General features: G+C 39.1%; 1 protein-coding gene across 1 annotated transcript in view; it reads right to left on the bottom strand.

Moving 5' to 3' along the window:
* Positions 1-13,866, bottom strand: part of hs6st1 (heparan sulfate 6-O-sulfotransferase 1) — a 263,629-nt gene that overhangs the window by 185,414 nt on the left and 64,349 nt on the right. The gene's annotated exons all lie outside the window — the stretch shown is intronic.

The raw sequence follows: 13,866 nt of genomic DNA, 5'->3' as shown, positions 1-13,866 counted from the left end.
AAATATCATAGGCATGGAAATGTGAAAGATAGGCATCCACAGTCTATTATGTTACAAGAACTGTGCAGGCTACAATTAATTATCATGCAAAACCTGAATTCACAGACGCATGCAAACAGCAGTAAGAGATCAAAGACACTGCTGCACTCAATAACTTCCTTTAAAAGCTTCTATTCATCAAAGAAAAAACTGAGGCTTGAAAGAAGGCTGCGCAGAACTTGGAACGCAGAGGAAAGCAGCTTTTCTTTTGAAATATCTTAGGAGCAATAAAATTATTCTATATGCTTTTTGTTGCAGTGGAATGCCAGGACAGAGGCCAGAAAAATGTACAATTTTGGTCCTAATCTTTGTATGAAATCAGGGTAGGTTGTATTTTTGCAACCTCCTTCAGTCAACTCTCCCCATCACTTTTGATCATAATCCAACTGTACATTTCATCTTTAGTTGCACAAACGGCAGCACTCTTTCTTCTGCAATCCAATAAAGCACTTAAGCACATGTTAAACACACTTCTTCCCCTACTGAAAGCAATTAATGACATTTGACTTTCCTGGATCACTTTTCAGCACTTAGCTAACCTTGTCACCATGTGTCACCTAATGACTAAGTCAGCCTTCAATGGCATGGTTCTTTAATAAGATTATTAGTGCTAATAATTTCTATGGTACTTTAAAAGGGCAAAGTGCTTTTGAAAGAGGTTGTCATTATCTCCATTTTCACCAAAGAAGGTTGAAAGAGGCTGGTATGTTCAATGTGTTGCCCCTGTCCTGAAGACAGGTTTGGCTAGCAAAAGTAGTGACAACAAAATATGCTAAATACAACAGTGTGAATTTATTATTTAACTCAGTTTATTCTGTTTAGATTAGCCTAGGGGAAGGACAAGTTGTGATGCAATGCACTGGCCCACCCCTTAGTCAGTATCAGTCCTGTTCAAGATCTGAAAGACATTTGCTGTAGTTCTGTTCCAGGCTCCAAGGAAAGGAAGTGAACTTCACAATAATATGCCAGAAATATAGTACTAGTTCTTGGCACAGTGAAACAAATATTGGATTGCCACCTCAGATATTTGGGGAAGCACTGCTCTGCCAGAGGTCCTGCTCCATTTTTGTTTTGCCTTCTGAAACAACATTACACAATGCTCACTTAATTCCAAGGTTTAACAATGCACAACTGTAAAGACTGACAATATAGAATTCTTAACGTTCTAAATTGACCAATGTGAACACAGATAAGCAGAATATACAAGAGCTAAATATAGTTAATATTTTTTGGAATACAACTCAAACAACTAGCCAGAACAGTCAGTTGTAGAGCAAAATATAGCCACTGCTGGGGGCCCTGCTCAGTGCAACCTAATGCAGTTTTATGGATTTTGGATCCCAGCAACATGCCCAAATGCTACCCAGTGCACCATACTCAATGAAGTAAGGTTAGATTATACATTTCTACATCTTCAGCATTTTCTTTTTAGCGAGCAAAGAAGAACTTTAATTTGCAGGGCTGCCAACTCAGCATCTGTCATGGTCACTGCACAGTTGTTTAAAAAGTGGTTGAAGAAACATTGCAAAATGCAAATTAACTGAAATCTCTATCTCCCTTCTTCTGTATAAAGATGGGCTCGTGATGTGTGGCAGACAGGTATTTGCTCTGTACTTTAGCTCAGCCACTGGGAAGGACTATCTGATCAAAGGGGACAAAGCAACAATAGAAAATCCATTAGTTTGTAGGTTTGGAGCATCACGGGTCTATTAGCAATTGACTGATTAGCCTGTTGGATCCAAGTCAGACTTTCTCAAATCTCTGTCTCAATAAAACTGTTAAAAGTCAATGTGCCACAGAATGGAAATTCAATTTCAGGTAAGAGGAGGGGGGACGACTAATTATTCTTTTTTTGGAACACCATTGATCTTCCCAGCTCAGGACACTTGACAGAGAGAACTCTTGCCAGATCAGAAGACTTGAGATGAAAAGGTACTCCCTTTCAGAAAAGTGTCAGAATATATAAGGAAAAAATATTAAAAGTGGAAACAAATGATTCACCCTTTTCAGCAGCAGACATTCCAGGCTGCCTCTAGAGAAGGTTAGAGAGAGGTTACAGAACTAAACAAAAACATCAGCCAAAACGGCAGACCAGGGTTGCTAAAGTGCTTTTATATCTAGACCGAGAAGATTTGTTTTTCTTAGCAAATGAAAAAAAAGGAACACAAGTACTTGCGAATTCAAAGGGCCCTTTAAACATTAGTCTGTGGGAGGTATTTTTGTCTCTATGTGCCTGGGATCATATTTAAATGGGTGGCAGCTAATCGCATGGGTTCCAGTCATGAAACTATAACTTTCTGAAAATGGGATAGAGACCCTAAGGGAAGGCAAGAAACTATGTGCGGGGTTTCCATCCTTCTAGTTAGGTTATTTAAATGTGACACAGGCTCGCTATCACAAAAGTTGAAATAAACCTTGAGTACATTTGAGTAACATCAAATTCTTTCCACATTTACCCCTGCCTTCTGCTTATAGCTTCTTGGCACAGGGACATACTTTTTGAACTCTGTTAAATGCTGGGTTTCTGAATAGTACAGCATTTTATATTATAATTTACAATGTCTGTCTGTTATGCCATACAAATCAACATGCTTGATCATGAAGAAGGCATATTATCTAATGTTATCACAATAAAGGCAGCTATAGATACTTTCTGAACAAGCATTTTGCATTTTTTTAAACCTTTGACTCCACAATGCACTTTTCCGAATACATATCAAGCAAAATGGATATTTAAAATTGGTCTGGTGTCTCAAACATCTTTCTGCAACTTTACCACCAATTGACAAACTTTCCGCCACTTTTTAAAATTGCCTTTTTTTTTTGCCCATTTTGCATGGGACTACCACTCAGCAGGTCCTACCATTGACATAGCCATAGAAAATCAGTTTCCGTGTGTTGAAGACAACCTTTAAAAAGATTCCTGTTTGTACAATAATCCAGGCAAGAAACAGTCTTCAGTTACTTTTCTGGACTATAGCTACCAGACTCTTCCAACCAACACAGATAATTCTTAGACCTATAATCCAAAACAGTAACCCCAGCCAGTTTAATGATAGTTTGATACTGTCACTTCAGATAGTTGATGTTGACACTGCACTTATTTTTCAAGTCTATCTCTCAATACCGTTGCAGCTTGGGGGGATTTATTTTCTGGGGAGTCAAAATGCCATACTGCAAGTGAGACACACTTTGAATGATTACACGGAAAAGCACTCAAACAGAAGCTACTGCGGCTTCTTATGAACCAGGACATCAAATATCTGTTAATCATTCTGCAGTTGATCTTCAGTCATGGCAGTTGGGATTTAAAACAATTATCAGTCTCTTAAACACACTAATCTATGTCATGTCTTCACTACAAAAACAGGTATCTAGAGTAAAAGTATAGTTCCTTCAACTAAATCGATCACCTTATCTCCCATTTCTCTTTTTGAGTGCCATTCTGATGAAAGAGCAAAAAGATGTCTCTATTATTCCCCAGGAGGAAGTCTCTATCCTTAATAGCTTAATTTTCCCCATGGCATACCTCAGGTGTAGAGGCAGCTTGGGGTAAATACCATGCTCCTTTCCTAGGGATTTTCCTCAGTTAGAAAAGCATTAATCTCTGTCTCTTCATGTGATTCTTAAGTGCTGTTTTGCTTCAAACTCCTAGTAGTTCTGATTCAAATGTTCAAATGTAGTTCAAAAACTACAAACTATATAAACAGTATACCAGCAGAGATCAAAGGCAGCAGTGGAGTAGAAGGCCTAAGACCTTTAACCAGACTGAGGAACTCCTACTTTTGTAGAGGTGGTCCTGGGACCAGGGGAGTCTTTTGAGAAAGAAGGAAGGAAGCAAAGGAAGGAGCATTTTTCACATGAGCTAAAAAGTAAAAAATAAAATAACTCAACCACTGTAAGCAGTACACATGATGTACAACCAATCTGGCAGCAGAATTGCTGCTTACAGATGTTAATTCGACACAAGAAGAACTAGAAGTTACTCTGTAGCAGTGGTTCTCAAACTGTGGGTACCCAGGTGTTTTGGCCTACAACTCCCAGAAATCCCAGGCAGTTTACCAGCTGTTAGGATTTCTGGGAGTTGAAGGCCAGAACATCTGGGGACCTGAAGGTGGAGAACCACTGCTCTGGAGCTTCCAGGAAGCTTTGGCACAATCCCAGTGTTTTGACTGGATTAGTTTATTTATTTATTTACAGCATTTATACCCCGCTCTTATCACCCGAGGGGACTAAGGGCGGCTCACAGAAATTGGCAAAAATGTAATGCCCAAAACATAATTATAAAATCAGCACAATACATATAAATAAATTAATCATACTATTTAAAATGCAATATAGTTGAGTCCACACTGCGATATATCCCAGTTCAAATAAGAAAATGTAGGATATTATTCAGTTGTGTGGAAGGGGTCTAAGTTCCTTATCCAATTTAAAATCCCAGGGTTCTTTGGGGTGGATCCATGCCGGTTTAAATGGTATCCAACAGCTACAACTGTGCAGTGTTCTATGTATTCTTAAGGTAACTCCAAAGATTTCCTCAAAGATGAGGCAGAATAGGTTCAAGGACTCAAAGTCAAATTCAGAAGAAAGTGCTATTAGGCTTTCACTTCTTGCTGCTGAATGTTTCCTTTAACGATTTTCTCAAACGTAGATGACTTACTAAAGAATTACCTCAAATCTCAGAATCCCACCTTCACCACCAATAATAAAGCAGTTCCAGAGCATGCAGATACCAGACGTAAACAAGACAGAATTCTCCCAGGCAATTTCCCAGAGCCCCTAAATAAAACAATGGCGCCACAGAACAAGTGTCAAGAAGACAGTGATCTAGTCCTTATTATGTCCTATGCTGTTGACGTGTACTCTCTAGACTAGTGCCTCCACCCTTGAGCAATGGCTCCACCGCAGATGCCAGACGTGAGCAAGACAGAATTCTCCCAGGCCTTGGTAAGTCCCCAGAGCCCCTAAAGTTGTCGACGAAAGCAGCCCTCCTATAATAAGAACAGTTGGAATTCGCAAGGCCAAATATTAGATAGAAACATAATTGAGTCAGCTGCAATGGAGTGAATCATTCTCCTTCTTTGCATTCCAGCTGGCCACCAAGGAAAGGGAAAGAGTAAAAATTTGTAAAAGGACATACTCACTTATAAGAAAATTAAGATTCCTTTCATTTTTTCTACAGAATATATGAAAGGAAAAAAAAGAGTCTTGTTATTTATTTCTTTTCTCTCCAACATGGCACATATGCTTTGTTATTGGAATCGGGAACCACTGTTTAAAAGGTATGTTTTATTGGACAGGCGAACTAGGATCCTGTAATACAATCCTGCCAACACTTCCATGTGTTTCTTTTTTACTTACAGGATGACTTCAAACATTTTTCTTTTACTGAGGGTGTTTCACATTCTAGTTACCAGGATAATTAAATGGAGGGAAAAACCAGGATTACCACTAAAAACACAGGAGCATGATGGATAGCACTCAAGAGAACACTGTTGTTCGGAAAATGGTAATGCAGTTTACATTTAAATGTGCGATGGCCAATTTTCTGTGATACAGTCCTATATGGATAAATGAAGCAGCCATGTTAAGATCTTGGGGGGTAAGATTTGTTGTTGATGCTGCTGCTGCTGTATGCTTTCACTGTGCTCCTCTAAGGGTAAAAGACTGCGATTTGCCCAAAGCCAGACAGTCAGTTTCCTTGGCTGAGTGAGTATTTGAACCCTGGTCTCTAGTGCTCAAACCACTAAACCACACTGGCTCTAGCTAATAAATGGCATGATAGTACGAGAAATGCAATTTGTTCCTTCCAGTACTAATAGCTGCCTAAGATCATTACATGGGGGACCTCAGAAAAAGGGCTCATTCCCTTTGGAATGAACACAGAGGTTCCCCTGTTACTCATTTCAGTGCCTGCAGCAAGCCATTTCCCTACCCACCAAGCTCTTTTTATTCTTTCTTTGAGCAAAATCCAACTTATATGGAATATACAAGTAACAGTGGTTTGGGAAGCACCTAGGAAAAGCCAACTATAGGATTTCCAGAATGACCTGCCTTGGAACTATGTTACTAGAGCACCTGCAGCTAGACTATTCTAGCTCTAAATCACTTCAGGAACAGTAAGATTGGTAGTTCTAGAAGGCTTTGGGGAGGCTTCTCATTTTTCTAAAAAAGATGCATGTGTCCCATAAAGTTGTTTTTTGTTTGTTGTCGCCCGTGTCTATGCATGCTTATGTCTTTTTATTCATTATTCAAAGACATAAATGTGCAGAGAAATGGAAAACAAGCTGCTGCCCATGTTTGGCTCAAGATATGGAAGGCAGCAGTGGTAATGAATTCAGTCAAGTGTAACATAACTGTCCTGTGCTCCAGTCAACAAATGACCCAGGAACCAGGTGGTTGGGTGTAAGAGCTGTTAAATCAATCCAGGTCAGGTACAGGTTATCCAACAAGATGAAGGGTGAAACATGAAGGTGGTCATCAGACAGTCCAGGGGTCATTATAACAAGTCAATAGGAAGTAAAACATAGCTTTTAATTGAAGCCAATTCAAAGACTAGGAAAAAACAAAAGTCTAAAGATGACTAATTCATGCCTCCTATTTAATATCCACTGGGATTGACTTAATCTCTTCCTATTTTAGGCAAACTATGACCATGACCAGTTACAGTGGAGTTTTGACATTCACTGGGATATGGTTCTAGCCCTCTCCTCTCAGGTACCAAAATCCATGGATCCTTAAGTCCTGTTAGATACAATGGTATAGTCAAATTCTGTCCTTTACATACAACGGCAAAATCAAGATTTGCCCTTAGGAATTTTAAAAAATACTTTGAGGTTGTGGATGGTTGAATCAGTGTATGCAAACTCCATGGAAACAGAGAGCTGACAGTATTCTTGTGTAACCAGTAACAAGGACAATAATAATTCATTCAACAGCAGAATAATGAGGAACATAACTTCCCTTTCTTGGGCAGTAACATTCCAATCTCTGGAACAGAATCCCAATTTCCTGGAGCAAAATGAAAGCTTGATTTGGAACAAGGCTTGACAAATGACACCATTCCTTCCTCTGTAAAGCAATTTCCTGCATCTCCCCAAGAAGACTCACTTCAAGCTTTAGGGTTTCTTACTCTGAGTGCTTAAGCACCTCCTCTGTATTTTTCTAACCACAATGGGTATCAAAATTTTAGATCAAAGGTTTCCTGGTGGAAAAATGTGTTGTTGCTATTACTGTGTTTTATTTACTTGTATACTCAGGAAACCACTTTGCAGTGTTTCAGTAGTTATCCATTTTTGCTAGCACAATTCTAGGATGTTTTAAAATATTTTTCCATGGTGCTCTCGCTCCATGTTTTTTATCAGATCACTGTTACCACAAGGTGTTTTACTAGACTTTTCCACTCATCTATCCCAATCCAACTAACATCTTTAATTTAGAAGCATACCATATTTTTCCAATTCAGAATGCACAGTGTGTGAGGCTGCCCCTGGAAAGAATCCAGAAAGTTTGGCATGTCCAAAATGCTGTGGTCAGCCTTAAGATCAAGATAGGTTAAACCAAGAATGAGACTCCATTGTTTTAACAGCTACTGGGTTTGTTTCCTGGCATAATTCAGAGTTCTGGTTATGATCTATGAAGTCCTATACCATGCCCCCAAAAGCTACAGAGATGAAAACAATGGGACATGTGGCTAAGCAGCAGAATGTGATCGAGGTGTCAAAAGTGCATTGTGTGTAAATGAAGCAGGCATGTTAAAGACCTTGGAGGTAACACTCGACGTTGTTGTTTTTGTTGTTGTATGCCTTCAAGTCCTTTCCAATTTAGGTCAACCCTATCAGAGTGCTTTGTTGGAAAGATTTCTTAAGGGTTTTGCCATTTTCTTCTTAAAGTGAAAAACCGTGACTTGCCCAAGGCCAGACAGTTTCCATGGCTGAGTGGGGTCTCCAACACTCAAACCACACTGGTTCCAGACAATGAATTGCATAGTTAACATGAGGAAGAATACACAAGCTAGGACAGGTAACATCACTTTGTTTTTACCTGGGTCTACAGGGAAGAGCCAGATTTCACCCTGTCTCCACCTCATCCTTCCTGCTGATTTAATAGACTACAGATTATTTTTCAACTTTGAGTTCAGTCTATAGGACTTGAAACAAGAAAAGGACAAAGAGGAAAAGTGAAAGGACGTGAAAAAAAAACTGGTACATTTTAAAAGCAGCTCAAAAGGTGGGAAAATATTTTTTCAACTTGCGATAGAGTAAGGACACCAAGTGCATGGGAAAAGTTGGAGCTACTATTCATCCAAATGCCCCTGGCTCTATTGGAACGGTTAAAGGGCACGCTACACATCCTTTATCTAGGCTACTTCAAAGACTGTATTTCTAGGTATGGGCCTGCAAATTTAAGGAAGGTTTCCTTTTACTCTCACTGCCACCCATTTACGTTTTGCAGAAATAGAAGATAAGGTATTCTCAGTAGCGACTCTTAAGATTCTAGATCTATCTGTGAAAAGAAACTAGATTGCCTCTTTGTTATTTTTTCCAGTAATATACATAATCAGACAGTTCCTTGGAATTCAAAGTTTATTGTTCTAATTAATTTATGGTTCTAATTAGATGGGACATATTTAGTTCATTGTGTTGTTGTTTGTAATTTTTCTTAAATTTTAATTGATATTATTTTAAATTAGTTCTATTTTGTTATTGCCAATTGCCGTAAGCATCAATTTTGCTAAAAACGCAAGAGAGATATTTTTAAAAGTTATATTAAAATTTAATAAAGTGCAATATGGAAAATATAATACAATATCTGGTCATGTAGTCATATTAAAACTTAACACGATAGAACTTGAATAAAATAAATGAATAATGCAAAACCATATCAATCTTCTTGGCTGAGAACTGTAAATGGGGTTTAGAAAGTAAACAGCAAATTGTCTCTGCCCAACAAATGATGCTGTAGCATTGTATCTATTCTTTTCTAATTGCAGCATGTCCTCCAAAGCACCGCAACGGTCACATGACAAAAGGTTGTAGGACAAATTCAGACACGTCGGTGTCTCTCTCAGAGCACAAGAGATTGCCTTTCAAACTCTCAAATGTGTGTGCAAACTATGCCTCCATTAAAAAATAATGCACTCAAGCCGATAGAAGAGCCCTGCGATGTCTCATCTCAACAGCTGTGTTCCACACATGCTAGTTATCAACTTGATGCCAGTCATTTCGTGATGAATATATGCATATGGGAGTGCACAGACTGGGAAGAGTTAGCTTCAACTTTAGACATGCACTCAATGCCCTTATTTCAGGTTGAGTTGGAAAATCATTCTCTTTCTCGCTCTCGCTCTCAGCCTTAATTCTCTGTAAAATTAAAATAATTGTAGATTTCCTCATAAGTTTGTTATACAGCTGGATGCCTACAACATGATGTGCTTTGCAAAGTGCAATTGCACCATACATTGAAAAATAGCAGTAACAATGGAAAATGTTATATACAGTGGGAGATCCAAAAGACAATGCTTTATTTTAAAGTGGAGTCCTTGTCTTACAACAATGTGAGCATGGTAGCAATTTTCTTAAATACAGCCATTTTAGTCTTCAATGTAAAAATAAAAGAAGGAAGGTGAAGAAGTCTGGTAGTCCTTTTAAGACTAACTATCATGGATGCAAACCAACAACGGATTGAGCAGCCGTCATTCAGCATTCCAAAATCTGAAATACTCCTGGGTACCTGACATAATAATCCCTTTCTTTCTGAGAGTTTGGTGTACACAACATTTATTTCATGCAGAAAATTATTACAAATATTGTCCAAATGATATTCGGGCTATGTATATAAGGTATATATGAAACATAAATGAATGTTGTGTTTATACTTGGCTGTACCTCTCAAAATACCTCATCATGTATGTAAATGCAAATACATGTATTCCAAAATATGAAAAAAAAACCTGAAACTTCTAGTCCCAAGCATTTCAAATAAGGAAAACTCAACCTGTATTTCAGATGCACTCTGAAGGAGTAAAATGTTAGGCTCAGGTATTACTGCAATGAGGGACAGAAGGGAAATCAAAGTGATAGGTGATGTAAAAAAAAAAAAAGACAATTTCTCACAAGAAAGCATAATCATGTTATCTAAATCCATGCAGTAGGTTAATAGGTTTCTATGCTGTTAATTGATTCCAAAATGTGAAAACAATAAACTCTGTTTTCAGGGAAGTCAGTTCTCCTGGAGACAGAATTTTTTAATCCTGAAAGAGATTGTTTTCTTATATACATCACTGGACCAAAACCCAACCTATTAATGAGTGCTGTGTACAAAGAAGTCATAATTTTTGCTTTAACGTATGTGATTGGATAGTGAAAATTGAGCTGTCTCCCATTCCAATTTTCTCCTGAAAATCTTTTGTTCCAAAACTCTTGTTCTGAGGTCAGAGAAAGAGAACAGAGAAATGTTCTTACATTGCATGTTGCGATTTCTAATGTCCGATTGTACAGTCATTTTCTTGTATAGAGATTGTCCTACTTCGCTTAAGTAGAATGAGGAAGGGCATTGCTGATGATAGATGACATATATCATGTTTGAAGGTGGGCAAGTAAATGTACCTGAGATGTTGTGTATTACATTATTAGGACCCATAAGGTTGCCAGAGTAATGTAATGTTCACAGAGTAATGCGCACAGAGGAGTTGGCACTTGGGATTCTGTCCCTTTGCTACGGAGGACATTAGGAGTCTTCATCTTAATATTTAACTTCTTCAGATTTTCACATATGCCTTGCAATATCTAGTGGTTATATGCTGTCCTAAATTTATGCTATCCCCATATCCACATTTTTATAATGGTTACTGACAAAACAAGGTGCTGAAAATCACTTTGCTCATTATTTATTGGGAAAAAGAAACATACTTTATATAAAGAACAAGGCCACCTTTTCCAATGCTGTTTATAAAGAAGCATCAAGAAGTACACTTCTTTGTGAAGTCGAATTATAGGTACAATTTAGTTAACAAAGCCTCTGACAAAGACACCACTTATAATAAAATATATTTATGCCTAATCAGCATTCCCTTTCCTCCTTTATATTGGATCAAATGGAAGTTTTTAGCAGCATCTGCATGGGTAGGATGTGAAGGAGGACTAGAGTAAAACAAGTTTTCAGTTTTCAGCTGCAGCAGCATGTCTACAATAAAAGTGATAAGGCTTGAGATGGGATTCTGTTGTAGTCAGTCCTGTATGTGCCTGCTTACAACAGGGAAGGCAAATAGCAGCTGTCTCCAGAATTCCTTAGGAATTCGTTGGCATTTTTTTAATATGTCAGGAGCAACTTGAGAAACTGCAAGTCACTTCTGGTTTGAGAGAATTGGCTGTCTGCAAGGATATTGCCCAAGGGACGCCTAGATGTTTTGATGTTTTACCATCCTTGTGGGAGACTTCTCTCATGTCCCTGCATGGAGCTGGAGCTGACAGAGGGCGCTCATCCATGCTCTCCCTGGGTTGGATTCGAACTAGCAACCTTCAAGTCAGCAACCCAACCTTTCAGTCAGCAGTCCTGCCGGCACAAGAGGGTTAACCCATTGTGCCACCGGGAGTTCCTAGGAATCATGAATAAACAGCAAACAGAGAGAAAAGGGGAGAATAGCTAAGTCAGCCTCACCAGCTGCACCTGGCATCTGAAGAAGTATACTTTAGCCACCAAAATGGAAATCGTAAGAAGTTCAGAGACTTAAAGAAAGGTGTGTGTGTGTGTGTGGGGGGGGGGGGATCCCTGAATGCATGTTGGGAAACACTTTCTAATCATCTTTCAACATTAAAAAAAAATTGTTTACCTTTTTCTGATCTGATTGTTTCCCCTGAGCATAGTGCTTACTGTAAATAAAAACTTAAATGGATTGCTCATCTTTTTCTGTTGTGCATTCCTATTCTTTCCACATTATTTCTGCTTTTGGTATCAATTTTCTGTTAAAGAAGTAATGTCCAGGAATAGACCCAGTTTGCTAACGTTTTTTAAAAAAATGTGTCAGAAGCGACTTAAGAACATACTGTGAGAGAATTCGCTGTCTATAGAGACATTGCCCAGGGGAGACCTGGATGTGTTACCATCCTGCTGGGAGGCTTCTCTCATATCCCAGCAAGCTAGAGCTGACAGAGGAGAGCTCACCCCACCTCGCGTATTAGAACTGGAAATCTTCAAGTTCAGGTCAGCAGTCCAGTTGGCACAAGGGTTTAAACCCTTGTGCCACCGCAACTCCTGGTTTGCTAACTGGCTTTGTTAACTAAATTGTACCTATAATTCAACTTAATAAAGAAGTGTACGGATATTAACTCTTGTAACAGCAGAATTCATGGTATATAGAGGATGGTGTCTTAGCATTTCTCTTTTCTAGTAAAGGTTACTCTGACACATGTAAATAAACATTACTATCAGTACAGTCATCTATTGGCACACCTTCCTCCCTCTCTTCCCCAGCAGAACTAAGCTTTCGTGTGAATCTAAACTATGCAATAGAGAGCCCCCACAAATCAACAACTGAAAACGCCCCACAGCTGCTCACTTTGGCAATACTGATCTCTTTGGGAGTCCCCAAGAGAGCCTAACTAATTCTAATAAAAGGTTTATGGCCTAGAACCGGAGCTGGGAAAAATGCAATATCTTTCAACAAAGTGTAGCACTGATCTGCACCAACCTGCATCATGATCCCCCATGACCCCCTTTATCTCAACACTAAAACAAATGGATTTTTCCTTTCACTTGTCTTTATTATTAAGGAAATGTCCATTATAGTCTGCAACAGGAATAACTTGCAACTGATCATCTTGTTTCAACCTAAGAAGCAAGCAAAGGGAAGCTGGCTGCTTTTGATGTCTCTTAAGGACAAGAGGATTTTTACCACAGGCAAAGTGCCCAGTTGGCTGCCAACAAACTTAGTGTGCCTGTTAACTTCTAAGACCCCCTCCACCGCTGACAATAGGCGTCTAGCTGCTAAATATGTCCCCTTTCCACTGTGCAGTCCTAAATAGCACAATTTCAAGAAAACATCTCTGAAATTCTGTAAATAACTTCAAAATGTGCTCTTCATAAAATGCTTTATCGATTCATTATAGACCCATTTCAATCTGGCATCAAGCAAAACACAAAAACAGCCTTGATTGCCCTGGTTGGAGACTTTCTTCAAGAGATGAAGGAAATGCTACCTATGGCTTCTCCGTGATCCTTTGGTTGTTTTTGAACAACTGTTTACCATGGTAGCCACTTAGAACAGCTCGGTGTGATAGAACAGTATGCACTATATTGCTGTGATCTCTCTCCCTGCTCCTTTCAGTGTTGTTACCAGAGAGTCACCTGTGCAGCTCCAGGGCTGTGTGGCCTCACCTCCTATGTGCAATGCCTTTCCCTTGACATTAAACATACCTGAGAATTCGTTGCTGATTGCTTTGAATTCCATTTTTTATGACCAAGAGCTTTTTATGTGTCATAGATCTTCTTTTGTCATATAACCTCTAATTGATAAATAAGGTAAAGGTAAAGGTTTTCCCCTGACATTAAGTCCAGTCATGTCTGACTCTGGGGGTTGGTGCTCATTTCCATTTCTAAACCAAAGAGCCGGCGTTGTCCGTAGACACCTCCGAGGTCATGTGGCCGGCAGGATTGCATGGAGTGCTGTTACTTTCCCACTGGAGCGATACCTATTGATCTACTCATATTTGCATGTTTTCGGACTGCTAGGTTGACAGAAACAGGGGCTAACAGCGGGTGCTCACTCCGCTCCCTGGATTCGAACCTGCAACCTTTTGGTCTGCAAGTTCAGCAGCTCAGCGGTTT

The sequence above is a fragment of the Anolis carolinensis genome, chromosome 3 (assembly GCF_035594765.1).
Source record: "Anolis carolinensis isolate JA03-04 chromosome 3, rAnoCar3.1.pri, whole genome shotgun sequence".
Classification (NCBI taxonomy): Eukaryota; Metazoa; Chordata; class Lepidosauria; order Squamata; family Dactyloidae; genus Anolis; species Anolis carolinensis.
Note: the sequence above shows the minus strand (reverse complement) of the source record. Positions and strands in the feature narration are given on the sequence as shown.